The sequence below is a fragment of the Poecilia mexicana genome, unplaced genomic scaffold (assembly GCF_051168715.1).
Source record: "Poecilia mexicana isolate PSO_F unplaced genomic scaffold, ASM5116871v1 scaffold_6, whole genome shotgun sequence".
Taxonomy (NCBI): Eukaryota; Metazoa; Chordata; class Actinopteri; order Cyprinodontiformes; family Poeciliidae; genus Poecilia; species Poecilia mexicana.
In genome coordinates, this window is record NW_028263375.1 from 23,974,035 (window position 1) to 23,988,250 (window position 14,216).

At 39.9% G+C, this 14,216-nt stretch overlaps 1 long non-coding RNA gene across 2 annotated transcripts; it reads left to right on the forward strand.

The window, feature by feature from the left end:
* Positions 1-10,428: 10,428 nt before the first annotated feature.
* On the forward strand, positions 10,429-14,125 carry LOC106929077 (uncharacterized). Of its 2 annotated transcripts, none has more exons than XR_015763149.1 (4): positions 10,429-10,758; positions 12,442-12,618; positions 12,727-12,791; positions 13,542-14,125. It is a non-coding gene; the product is annotated as an uncharacterized LOC106929077 (long non-coding RNA). The 2 variants fall into 2 exon arrangements; XR_015763148.1 differs by having other exon boundaries at positions 12,727-12,757.
* Positions 14,126-14,216: the final 91 nt, after the last annotated feature.

Below are 14,216 nucleotides of genomic sequence, written 5' to 3' on the forward strand. Positions count from 1 at the left end.
GCTGACTGTTGTAAGCGTAAGTTGTCTTTGAAACAGTGCCATGTCAAAGTGAAGTGTCGTCACAGGAGGAAACAGCTGAGTGTGTTTTGTGTAAAAGAAAAGCTGAGAGCTGTCATATTGCAGCAGCGGTCGTGGGGCATTGTAATGCACAGCAAAAAAAAAAAAGAAAAAAGAATGAGATCCATCTCTTTTGCACAACCGCTTCCTTCCATTGCTGAAAAAGAGAGAAACTCCCCCACCCCCTAAAAATATCGGTTTTGATTTGTTCTGTCACAGTGCTAGCTCACAGGAGAACAGCAAAGCAGATTTGGTACAAAATGTACTTGAAACTCTGTCCAGCTACTGTACACCAGTCTGCTCTCCATACTGGGAGGAGTTCATCCATGTAGTAGTAAGACTCCGTGCTGTACTGTACTGTACTGTAACGCTCCTTCTTCTTATTTAACACTTTCCCGACAAAGATCCTTGGGAAAAAAAAAGAAAAAGAAAAAAAAGCTGCACTGCAGTGCTACTCGAATGTCTTAGCTGTTTCTGCTGGTGCAGTGGCCATCCTTTGTGGTGCTAGTACAAGACTACCACTGTTGCGTTGTTCCCACAACACAACCTGAAGCAGAAAAGCAACGAATTACGCTTTATATGCCTTTTTTTTTTCTTTTTGGAAGCAGGAAGGTTGCTCGGTGTAAGGAAACTGTTGTTTTGTTTGAAACAGATCTTTGTACTGTACTTTTGAAGAGCATCCTCCTCAGGCAAAGTGAAAAGTCCTACTTATCATAAGTTTAAAACTGAAGAAAAAAAAAAAAACAATTTGTCTTTTCTTTGTAGATTAGGATGACGTATATACCGAATAACATAGAATATACAAGGAAATTATATCAGCCTCAAATGCAGCTGCAAAGAAATTGTTTGCTGTCATCACATTTTTCACGGGGGCGTGGGGGGTAAGAGAAAAAACGCAGCGATGAAGAAAATACTGATGATCTTTCTAGCAGAGAGGACATATACAGATGGTGCTATGCATTCACTTACCCAATGAAAACTGCATCCTAACGAGCAATAGGACAACATATAACCTGTTCATGTTAAAGACTGTACCAATCTGTTACCACAACTTGGTACCGACCGGGTGACTTTTGTCCTCAGATGTAGTAACTATTATTTTATTTAGAGAAAAGCATACAGGGCTTCATTGAAGCAGAAAAAAAAGAGAGAGGAATAAATAAAAGCTGCTAAATGGCTCAGTCAAACCTGCAAGGAAGAGCCAATAATGCACTCAGAGTAAAGTTCTTGAGGTTGTTTATGGTGTGAAAATAAGAGAAGGTGCCTGAACATGTGTGTGTTTGATATTATGCTTCTGCAAACAAATGTAATCAGAACTAAATATAGCCGAATTGAACAAAGAAACGAAAAAGAAAGAGAAAAAAAATAAAGCTTTTGTGATGCTAACAATTTAGAGAAAAGTAACCAACACGTACTGAAATTATTAGAAAAAGAAGTAAGATGCGTTATTTTCAGGTTTTTTCTTTTTTCTTTTAAATTGTTTTGTGTATGGTGGCACTGTAACATGACTGATTTAGGACAAACAAGCCTTATATATTGGGAAAAAAAAGAAAAAAAGAATGTGTTCCTCCAGCAAGCCATGTTAAATAAAAAAATCACTGTACGACGATCACTTCCTGTACATCCGACGATGCAGACGGTTATGAAGACACAGCTGATTTTTCTTATCCTAGAATCAAAAACGAAGAAACAAACAAACGGGAAATAAATGAAATCACTCCTGCTGTTCATGTTATTTTTTTACCAAACTCTACTCCTGCTGTAACGTATCTCTACAAAAACCTACTAAAACAAAAACAAAACAAACAAAAAAAAAAAAACAACTGCATGGGCGATGGAAGACTGCATGAGCTTTACCTTTCAAGCTGCGGATTTAACTACGACACAGTTGCATCGTTTTTTGGAAAAAAAGAAACCCTTGCTTTCATCTGCAACCAAGCTCAGTAGTGAAAGCTGTTGTGATTTCTGAAAAAGCACCTTAGCGCCCGGACTGACGGAGCTTGGCGTCCCGATGTGGGGATTGATGTGCAGGTCGGTGCTGAATGTGAGCAAGGACAACAAGGGCTAGTTTCTTAGACTCTTAACAGCTCTTCAATGTGACACATTGTCCACTGTTATCTCAGTCAGACTGTATTGTGAGTGTGTTGTGTTGGGGAGGTGGGGGGGGGGACATGTGAAACACACAATCCTCTGTTCAGATTTCAGGGCATTCTGGGTTTTCAAAAGTGTTGATGCTGGACTGCTTTCTTTCTTTATTTTTATTTTTTCGCCTGCTGTAGAAACACTGAACTGGATGGATTTGTTGAGGTGTTGTGTACCTTGCTCCAGGAGTTCCTGTTTGTTTTACGAAAGTATGATGGCTACAAATCTGTGTTTTCTGTCCCGATCGCACATTTAGCTGCTTTCTCAAGGAGCGCAGCGCCGAAGGACTGTCGAAGCATTCTGCTCCTCTCTCCATCCACAAAGCGAACCAAACTCTTAACTGTGTTATTTGATCCAGCTGTCATTGTCATGTTGTGTTTACCAAGGATTATGCTGGAATGTGTTCAGCTTGTCAGATGATGACAAAAGGCATGGTCTGTGATCTATGCAAGGGTTTTATGTTTCTGAGTTCTTTGGTTTCTGTTTCTTATACCACCTCTGACTACATCTTCCATTAACCTAAATAAATTTTTAAGGATCAGCTCGTGTAGGCTTCGATCATTTCTGCTTGGGGCTTGGTTGGAGGGGGCTGGGCGGGGGGAGGGGATTCAGTCCGGGGTCAGAAGCCTGCGTACGCTCATCATCGGCACGGAGGTCATAGTAAGTTTAACCTTTTGCTTTTCAACCGTTTCGGTTTCATGGCGCACTGGAACGAGCAAGTTCAAACATTTAATCTGTTGCTGATTTTCTTTAAGGCCTTCATTTGGGGGGGCTGAGGGGGGAAGAGATAGAACAAGTTTAAGTCTTAAAGTCTAAAGTTTTGTGTTGCTTTTACGATTCATCTCTGGAATAGGAAAAGGAATCAATTACAAAAGTTAACCCCGTTTTGCTCATTAAGGCAAATGATACAATCAAAGAAGTGTTTTCAAATTCAAGAAATCGTTAGTTCACCCCTAAAAGCAAGTATAAAGTTCACCTTTCTGTCTGTGGAAAGTCCGACAGACTGCTCACTTTCAGCTTTTGAGATGTTTGACTTGTTTTCATTTCTTGCGGGAGACGCTGGCAGCAAAGCAGACCCCTCAGCCTGATGCTGCCACCGCTACGTCTGACTGTTGCTACCCTCACACTCGCTCCTGAGGTCAAATGGTGATCACTCTCAACCTCCTTTAACACTTATTCGATAAAGGCTGTTGTTTCTGCCTTTATACTTGCAGGTGTTCATTTTGAAAAGAAGAAGAAGAAGAAAAAAAAAAAAGCATGTTTCTCTTCAGGTTGGCGCCCTCTCTTACTCTCTGCGCGTGTATGGAAAGTGGCTGTGGTGTTTCAGTATTTTCCAGTTGAATCCCTGCCTGATTCTTCCTCATAGCTCCAAAACATCCTGACACACTTCTATCATCTAAGTTTAAGAGTTTGGGTCTGACCTTTGACACATTTGGGTGTCATCATCCCACGTGCAAATCAAAAAGTGTGTTGGAACAGATAAAGCAGATTTTTAATTGGCTAAAGCATGTGGTGTGATTATATGATCACGAAAAACTACCATTAATATTACCTCTGAGCTGATGATGAGCGAATGTAAACTTCAGGTCGCCACCATGTTGTGCGCGTCTCTCTCTGCACAACGCCATGGCAGCAAGAATATGCTGCAGTTCTGCAGAAGTGTCGGCGTCCCTCTACTACAGTTCTCTCTCCTAGGAGCCATTAGCGATGATTGATGTGACTAAGGTAATAGTTTCACTCTAATCGTCCCTTCCCAGGAGGGGATCACTTGCCTCTGTCGCCTTTTGCAAGTCGACTCACCTCTGACGCCTTCAGAGTTTCTGCCTCTGCCCTGGTGTAGTAAAAGTTAATAATAATAATAAAAAAGAGCAGCATCTGAAATCTTGGATGCTGCTGCAGCAAAAATGTTATTTTTGACATCTACTTGTTGAGAGCAAATATTGCAATTTTATTGGCATAAAAAAAGGTAATAATTATACACACACATACACACACACACACAGAGAGAGAGAGAAATTAATGTAGGGGAACCGGTAAGCCATTACAAAAAACCCCCCCAAAAAACGTTTTGTGTTCAACACAGAGTCACGGTTCCCTCTTTTTGTTTTCAGCTGGAGGGCCGAGCAGTATTTCCTCCGGTAGCCTTCCCATGGGAGAACCCACACTGATGACAACAGCAGGTTCTCTCTGACAACAACTTTACTGGCATCAAACATTTGTCTTATACTTTATTAGACACTAATGTTTCCTTTCACTGCAGCGTCTTACCTAAAAAGCAAGCGCACAACGTTTTGAGGTTTCTCAGTCGGTTTTACTCTGAGAAGAAACAATCGCGAATGTATTTTGTTTGGCATCGTTTCTTCTCGACATTAGATTATCCACTCAAAGACAATATTTGGTCGGAAGTGAAATTCAACGCGCCATGCATGCAGATTTTACATGGCGGTAGTGTTAATGGCCGTTGGACCACAGATTTTGTGCCTGATGTGTTTCTTCAGTAACCATTTAGCTCAGGTGGCAGCGTTGCAATAACAGATACATAGAAAGTAGCAAGGAAAGTTGGGGTTGAAACTGATGTTGCAATGTTCAGTAAAGGTATGTTGATACTTGTTGGATACAATGCTGTAATTATTATTTTAGAGCCTATCTCAGGACTTAATGACTTCATTTCCAAACAACTGCAAGACCAGAGGTAGCACAGAAACACTCCATGTTCAATGTTTTTAGTCAAATGTCTTTAAAATTCAAACGTCTCCTCCGATTCTTGTGAACGTAGATTGAAGCGACCGACAGCTGGTGCATTTGGCAACTTAGACTTGTGCAACTCAAGTCCAGTAACAGATTGATCGGCCGGGAAAACAGCACAAGCTCAACGAAGGTCTCCTGTGACAGTGAAACTGTTTAATATTATAGATTTCAATATTTGATCAGACTGTGGGTGGCCGACTGAACGGCAATCACTCCCCCAAAAATTTACAGAAATAAATTTATATTAAAAAGTACCGCAATATGTTTTTTGTTGCCAGATAAACATCTTCTATCTGTCAGTCCTTAACAAGCTCTTTTAAACACACAGATGTCACTTTTTCAGGTGGCAGTTCTCACTTGTCTTCACCGATTTTCAATAACTGCAATAATTCTTTCTTTGTTGTTGACTTTTATTCTGAGGATATCAGGATATAAAGAAAGACATTTTTGCTCTGACTGTTTTGTGACATTGAATTTGTTCTAATTCTCTGTATTTTTTTTAAAAAAAAGTATGTATCCCTTTGATGCTTAAAGTTCCTTAGTAATATGATGAAAGCAGTCCCACAGCATGATACAGCCTCGGCCATGTGTTTCTGTTCTTACTCACTGACAAAACAAACAGCTCTACGTTGGTCTTTTCTGTGAATACTTGATTTATTTAAGGTAAAAATGTCATCTTTAACTTGCACTTATGGGGATGTAAACTCTGCTCCAAATGGGTCACTTTTAGCTCAATGCTCTTGAGATGAAATTGTGTTTTGTTTTTTGTTTTCTCACCTTCACATGATATTTTTAACAAAAAATAAAACTTTCTAGTAATGGAAAGGAAGCTATTTTAGTTTGTTTGGTTAAGACACTGTAAAAATGTAACATCTGTTACCAAGACGATTAACTGAAAAATCACCTCTTGCCCTCATCAGTATACATATATATTGAAAAAAAAAAATCAGTAAAATCACCATTGATGTTAAGCCCTGGATCCATTTAGCTCAGGTGAGTCCTGTCTATTTTTCTAAATCAGTTTCACTAAAACCCCTGTCATGTCTTTTTGCAAAACGAGGTAATGGAAACCAGTCGCTTGCCTCTGTCCTTCTCAGGTGGCTGCTTTTGTTTGTTTTATAGAGTGTGGTGACCTGAACAGAAGCGAACCTCTTCCCCCTTCCTCTGCATTGCCCTCAGGAAATGCAGCACTCCTCTCTCTGCAGGCAGCAGCAGCAGTAAGGGTGGGGTAGGTTGGCGCTGGGCCCACTCTTCTTGCACCAGCGCTCTCTCTGTTACTCTAACTCTGTTTATATCCCACTCTCTTCCTCACTTTACATCTATTGAGTGATTTCAGCACCTACTTGCCATCTTCCAGATTCAGATTTTCCATGAGACAGCGTAGCAAAGAACATGGAGTTCTGATATTTTTCTCCTGCGTCTGTTGGAGCCGATCTGTTTTAAAGCCTTTCAAAACGATACAGAGGCTTTCTGTTTATATTCAGTCTATTGCTAATTAACTTCGTTAGATAAAAAATGTCCCTTTTTTTTTGCAGCAGCAGCAGTTCATCTATCTGAGCGTTTTTAAAACTATCCGCATCACGTCACAGGGGCAGCATTATGTGAAATTTACTTTTATGAGCTTTACATCATGTTATAATGTTATTCCCTCACCAAAGACACACCTGGTGTGATTCTCTCATGCATGTTTGAGAAGTCCTGTAATCTCCCCATGGCAACCAGTCAGCTGTGCTAAACGCCTGCGTGGACCTAGTGCCGCCTTCGAGGCACAGTCCCTCCTCCTCGAAGCCGAAGTTTGCAAGCTTCTAGCAGAGCAGCCCTCCCGCACTCAGCTCCTCGAGACTAGCCAGCAGCAATTAGCAAACACAGCGCCTCTGCTGAGCTCATCACAGGAACATCTTCTCTGTGCAACGCTGATTAAAACGTTGTTAAAGGGTTAATAGAGGAGCCATGTTGTGATGACTTCCTGAAGGCGGAGTTTCAGAAAGAGCAGGAGTTTTTAAAGAGACAGAGTCCCAATTTCAGGGCGTTAAATTAACTGAAGATAATATAGTTACATGATTATGCTATAAAAATGGCACTGTGTGCCTGGAAAACACATAATACTGCCCCTTTAAGAAAAAAAAAATTACACATTTTTGCATTCATTTTCTTCTGGAGCTCCTCCCAGTAGCAGGCTACATATTCAGGACATGTCCCCAGTTCAGCCCAGACTAACAGACACATGTTCACTAACTTTCGTTCTGCAACAAAAGGATATATGAGTTTCCAGGTTGGTGGTGGGAAAACTGAAGCACCCAGAGAAAACCTGACGAGCAGAAGATGCCAAATCCAAGGAAAAGCTTCTGTGAGCAGCGACGTCCACAACAACAGCATCATGTAGACCTGATGAGGTGATAAGTAAGCGTTTATTTTTGTTACTCTAAGCTGTCATTAAATTGTGAACATAAGATGCTGAAGCGTTTTCATGTTTGTCACACCACAACAAGAAACCTCAGCGTATTTCCTCCCTTTGCCAACACAAAGCAGTGAATAATTGTTGAGTGTAATAAAAGTGAAGCCTAGTTTTCATTCTAACGCAGCGACATGCTTTGCTCTAAATCATTTCAAATTTATCTCCCCAATCAACACTTCCCAACAACTCAGCATCCCCACAGCATGATGCTGCCACCACCATGTTTTACAGTGGGGTTCTGCACATGTAGTTGAGTTTGAGTTTCATTTGATCCATTTGTTCTAAATGTTTGCTGTGCCCTTCTGCATAGCTTTATTTTTTATTTTAAATTTTTTCTCAACAAAACAGTTATTTTTACAGGATTTCCAAATGTATTATATTTAGGTACGGTAATTTTATTGATATAGCACGTTTTCAGCAACGAGGCAATTCAAAGTGCTTTACATGAATGAAAAGGAAATACAAACAAAATGACAAACCAATGGAAAGAGCAAAAGAAGAAAGAGAATCTAATAATATTGATCTGAAGTATATCAACTAGACACTCCTGATCCGGGTTGCTAGACGGACATAAGTAAGTATTGTCTGGACTTTCGAGCATGTCCTAAATTTGTAAAAGTAGTGAGCACTCCACAGTTTCTAATAAAAACTAAATAATAATTTACTAATTAAGTGATGACTGAAACAATTATTTACACCAGAGTAGGAGTGAAATCAAATAACATGTTCAGATTTTTATTTGTAAAAAAAAAATATATATATATATACATATATATAAAAATATATAAATCATGCCTCCCTTATTTTCACTGACTTGTGTTGGTTTGCATCACTTATAATCCCAATGAGGTGAACTGACGTTTGTCATTTCAAGAGCTCAGGTGGTGTGGATGCTTTTAGACGACACTGTGCTTGATCTGCAGGAGGAAACTAAAATCTCACTCGTTTGGCCCACAGACGGCAATAAACGGAAATGATTAAAACAACACGATAATCCGGATGAGGCTGGTCCTGTGTGATCATGGGTTTGTGCAGCTGGCGTCACAGAGTCACCTGCGATGCTGGATAGCAAAATGTTCTTTGTGGTCATCATTTTTTTTTTTTCCTGCTGTTTTTTTTTTTTGCTGCTTTGAAAACTGCTGTTGACCGAGGCTCTTGTTTGTTCTCTGAGAAAGTTTTTTAAATGTCAGAGATTTATTTTTTCTTTCAAGGAGCGAATTGTTCAGAGAAGAACAAAACATATCGGCGCTTAGTAAACTCAGGTCTGGTTTGCACTAAGTTTAGAGTTAGATTAATGCCTTTTAACTAGTTGCAGAGAAACCACACATGTCTCCGTAGCGATAAGTAAGTAAGCTCGTGGTTCATTTCAGTTGGCTGATTTCGCTGCATGGACGCAGCATTTAAGCACAGTTTTTAACAGCACTGAAGTTAGGACCATTTCAGAACCTTAATCTTAGCCCGTCTCAAAACTTCTCTGACATTTTTTTTTTTTTTAAATGAAAAGTTTCCTATCAGCTGTCGGGTAGGAGTGTTTAAGGAATCAAGGCACACAGTGAAAATTTTCCATGCCTGCATGTGCAGATCACCTCTCTGACTCACTGTCCATTTTCATTTGCTTTCACCTTTACACACTTGTACAGACGCACACACACACACATAAAGAATGGTCAGTTTGCCTGAGTCAGGCTTCTTGATATTCCCAGATCGATTTCCCTGAAGACAGATTCTCATCCCATATCCTTTATACAGAAGTGCCACGCCATTCCTGTTGATGTCATCCAAAATGCCACTCAGGAGGCTTTTTTCGCTGAGACCCAATCAGCTGTGCATGCACAGTATCATATGATTATTCTATATCGAATCACAAGTGTCCTCTGGTCGTGACTTTATAGCTCTGTGAAGCCAAACTGCAGAGTTGCCGGTGCACATTAGTCCTAATCTCCAACAAGCTACAAGCGGCTTCTGAATGTTAATAACGCCCAGAATAGCTTTGACAGCACTAGTGGATCTCCAGCGCTTCATCCCAAATCTCCGGGGTCCAAAGCTACCGTACCCTGAGGTCCGAAACCCCCTCTCCTTGCTACGCCCTCCGTCCCTACGGCCTGCTCCCTGCCCCACTTCCTCTTTGCATTACCTCCATCCATCAGGCCAAGCTGCTGACACACTTGTTTAATAATTAAGGGCAGGTCCATAATTTTCTCGTCCTTGTGGAAGTCCACAAATGGTCTCTGTGAGACGCTGGACCTCTTCAGACTACTGACAGCCCTCCGTCTCTGTAGTAAAATCACCAGATGAATGTCAAACCAAGTGAAGCATTACCTGGTTGGTAGAAAGTCTCCATTGTATCACCAAAGCTGATGAGACTCTGGGAACTACGAACGTCTGGATGGACATCAGACTTTAAAACAATCCGAATATTTGCACCTTAAACCACCAACATAGACAAAATATGCATGGCCTCGTAAAAAAAGTATTTAAATATCTTGACCTCTGTTATATTTTGTTACATCGCGACAAGAAACCTAAGTGTGTTTTAGTGGGATTAAGAGATAGTCCAACCCAGGGTAAATCATATTTGTGGTTTTCAGTGTGTCATATATTCAGTCTGTGTTTCTTTTATACCCCTAAATAAATTCTGTTGCAATCAGAATTTTACCGGACCAATGAGCCACCTCATTGGTCCAACTATTTATGGCACAACTCCAACCCCATACCAAAACATCACCATCACCCTGAACTCCATGATAATGATTGAGTTTGATTTTGAAAAGAATAATGAGCGACGTTGTAATGCCTAGACGTAATATGCCTTATAAGACCTCTAATTGCAGGAAAATGCACATCCCACTTGTTAGATTTTTGTATTATTTTCCATTTATCTCCCCATGACGCCCTACTTTCTGCTCCCTACTTTAGCTCCAATTAAATACACTGAACTTTAAGGTCGTAGCGTAATAAAGACGAAGCTCAGGAGGTGTGAATCCGTTTTGGAAAATACTGTAATTAAAATCAATCCACACCTCAAACGTTCAACATCGTCTCTCTGTCCATCCTGTCGTTTGATCAAAGTTCTCATCCCGAGAACGTCCTTGTAGTCTGGGGGCAATGTGGATCTCATCTTACGTCGCTTCAGTCGCTCACGGCGCAGAGTCAGCAAGCTTGTCTGGGTGAGAAACTGTAAAAGTTAACATCGACGAATCCGCCGCTGTGACCTTCCTGCTTCGGTTACATCACCGCTCAGGCAGCCTGGCAAACACAAAACCACAAAAGGATATCACAGTGAGGCACGAAGGCCCTGCTGAGATACGGACAACGTGAGCACGGTCTGACTGGAGATGTGTGAAGCGCTAACAAAGGTCAATGGCTTTTTATTGCTGCAAGAACAAATGCAGGGCCCTGAATCTGCTGCCAGAAAAAGTACGAATCTCATGAAATGATCTACCAGCGATGTGTTTACGCAGAAGTGAAATCAGAAGAAGAAGAAAAGCTGTATTGGTCTTCGATGCATTCAGGAAACCTACATGTAGCGTGTTAGCATGTGCTAGCAAAGGGAAATGTTTGCCACTTTATATCAGAGTTGAAGGGAATAATTTGTATATTTTAAAGTGAAGTTCAGTGATATTATTTATTATCTTGTTAAAATGTAAATAAATCCTGAGATGCGTAGCATCTGATTTAGCTAAGCCGCTATAAAACAGCTCAAAGTGCAAATGTTTGTATCAGTGGGACAAGACGTAATGTTTGCAGATATTAAGTCTATTTTTTTTTTCTTTCCGCTGAACAACATTTGGGAATAAGATTTTGAGTTTGACTTTAAGTTTTTGCCTTAGAGTGCTTTCCCAGTCTCATAGTTGTTTCAAAATTAACCAGATTGACCAGCGGATTAAACCAATCATCTTTCCCTTTAGGAACTATAGACTGCTGTAATCTGCCAGCCTTCTTTACTCCTGATATGAACATTTTCGGTATGAGTTATTTTAAAGTTGAAAGTCAGCTAAAAGGAGTAAATCTGACTGGATTGTTAGTTTTCCACCAGCCAGGGATTTATTTACTTTTCAACAACCTTACAGTGATGTCATATCTTTCTACTGTCTGCAATAAAACTGTTACTGATAATAATTTCACAGAACTTCTCTTGAAACGTCAGAACTGACCCAAACACATTAATCACTAAATGTAACAAACAGCTTAGAATCTCGATTCTGTAGATATTTTGATTTTCATAAAAAACAAAATATTTGAGTGGAATGCTGTTCAACTGCAGAGCTGGGTAACGCCGACTGCTCTCTCTAACACACAGAGCCTCTAGTCGCTTTCAGTCCTAAGAAAAAAAAAATCATCACTCTCAAAAATACTTCTTTAAACTTCTGTAACATCACAATAATTTTTAAATAATCTAAAACATGAGAGTAGACTGGAGGTTTTCTCTGCTGAGGGGCTGGAGTCAGATGTTATGATATGAAACAAGACATTTATGCATTACGGCACGTGTCTACATTTTCTAGTGTGCAAAAAAAAAAAAAAAACGCTAATCAGCTAAAATATACTGCAATTCTCTTTAGCTGTGTTTTATTTATAGACCCTGCTGTGTCATAACTTGAAATGTGTTTATATATTTTCAGCGATAAACAGAGGGACATCTCTATAAATTTGGTTTTTTTGGGGAAAACAGTTTTGTTTTAATATGAACATTTTATTAGTAATTCAGTAGTTTAAAAAAAATGAAATGTATGTAAGTTTGTTTAATGTCCTTCAGGCTGCAGACATCACAGCTTTCCTGGAAACCTTAAGACAAAAACTCAAAACCTATTGCTCTTTTTGACTGTAAGAATGTGGATATTTTTGCAGCAGATTTCTTTCTTTTATGATTTGTTTATTTTTTCAATATCTTAATAAAGAAAACTATTATGCTTAGGATAACAAATTCAAATATTGTCAGATAATCTCCTAAACTATTAACAGAAAAAAAAAGTAACTAAATTTCCTGCCCAAAATCCTTCGAAAGTGAGTATGCGACATGAGTTTTCTCTCTCTTACAGGCTGAACTCATCGCTGGATTTAAGACGCTGTTCATGTTACATTTAAAGGAATAGAGTGGTGATGGAGCCGCAGGTCAGTTTTCCTGACTAGGACACATTAACTGGACCGCTGGATGAATTTACAGTAAAGGCTTGTGTGAGCCAGCAAGGGAGGAAGAAATCTTCTCTACATCTTGGGTAAGTACAGACTCATCAGTATGAGTCAAAAAAAATTATCCTCAATTGGGGGGAAATGACAGAGTTTTGTTCCCTTCCTTTTTTTTTTTTTTTTATCAACACCAACAGATTTGAAGAGATGACAGCCGACGTCAACGAGGTGAGAAGTGGAGACAGATTCCTTCATGGACGCGGTAACGGTTGTCATGGTTTTTCGCAATATCACCCATGCTTTAAACCGTAATTTCTGATCTCTGTTAGCTGTTAATGTATCTTCCTCTAATCAGAAAATCAATGCTCTACTTCATAGTGAAAATTACAACTGCAAGCTTTCCCATGTTTCCTCCAGAAGAAGAACTGATGTTGTGGTTTGTTAAAGTAGGATCGAGCAGACGTTTTCTTGTTCTGGAATATGTTCTGATTTCCTTAGGTTTGTCCCATGAAGCAGTGCGTTAAATACTCGCACATCCAGTTTGTGCCTCCAATTTACTTCAATTGTATTTAAGAAAAATACAAAAGCCATGACACCATCATCTGTGCTTTGCAAACTTGTTTGAATTGTTTGAAGGCATCCTGACTTTGGTGAAGGTTCTGAATTTGAACGAAGCAAAAAGAAATCTCTCACTTTTTATTACAACATTTAGGAAAATAGGATTAATTTTGGTAATTTTGAGTGACCTTCAGCGACAGAGTATTTTCACATAACTGTAGATTGAGAAACATTTTATATTTTTGCAGCCTATGTAAATATTGTTTTTGTTCTTTGATCTAGTTGTTCATTACGTCTGAAAATTCCCCTAAATCACACCGACCTCGTTTCTCGGGCTCGCTTTAAGCTACTTTCTACATAGATAAATCTTGTGGCTTTCACAGTTTGTCAACTATTTTCATTTTTCAGTCGCCAGGTACTGTTTAAACCTTCCCCCGTCTTTTCCTTTCTGTAGGCGCAGCTTGCCTTCTACACCAGCCACTGCAGTTCCTGTGCCCTCCAAACATGCCCTCATCCGGTAGCTGCAGTCCTCAAGGAGCGCACGGCTTCAGCAGTTTAGCAGGCCGAGCCCCTGCAGAGGGCATCACAGTGGAAGAGAGCGAAAACCCGACGTGGCGCCTCGACGCTGTTTGTACTTGCTCATTGATTTATTGCACTTTAGTGAAGATCTAATCACTGGATGTGAGAGGACAGCAATTTGAATATGTCTGAAGACTGCAAATAGATACTCTATTATTATTAGAAATTACAAAAAAAACAACAAACAAAACACTTATTTTGTTTAATAATTTCTTTGTCCTTCCTCTTGTAAAAAAAAAAAAAAGCTAAAATACACAGTTTCATTGAAGATGATCAATACTCTAGTCATTATTAAAGGTTGCCTTCTACGTTCATACTTCGTGCCGGTCCGATCCCACCAGAACTGAAGCTCTGCTGCCATTTCCTGCAGCTCCACAATTAACAGATGGCATTTTTTGTGTACGTCAGGCATGCATCATCTCCCCGATCACATAATCAACCCCCTACTACTCCACTCCCGCCCCATCCCTCCCTCCCTCCCCCCAAGCCTCCTCCACTGTATTGCTGACTCATTGTCATAGCCCCTGAATCTGCTGCCTGTCTGCATATC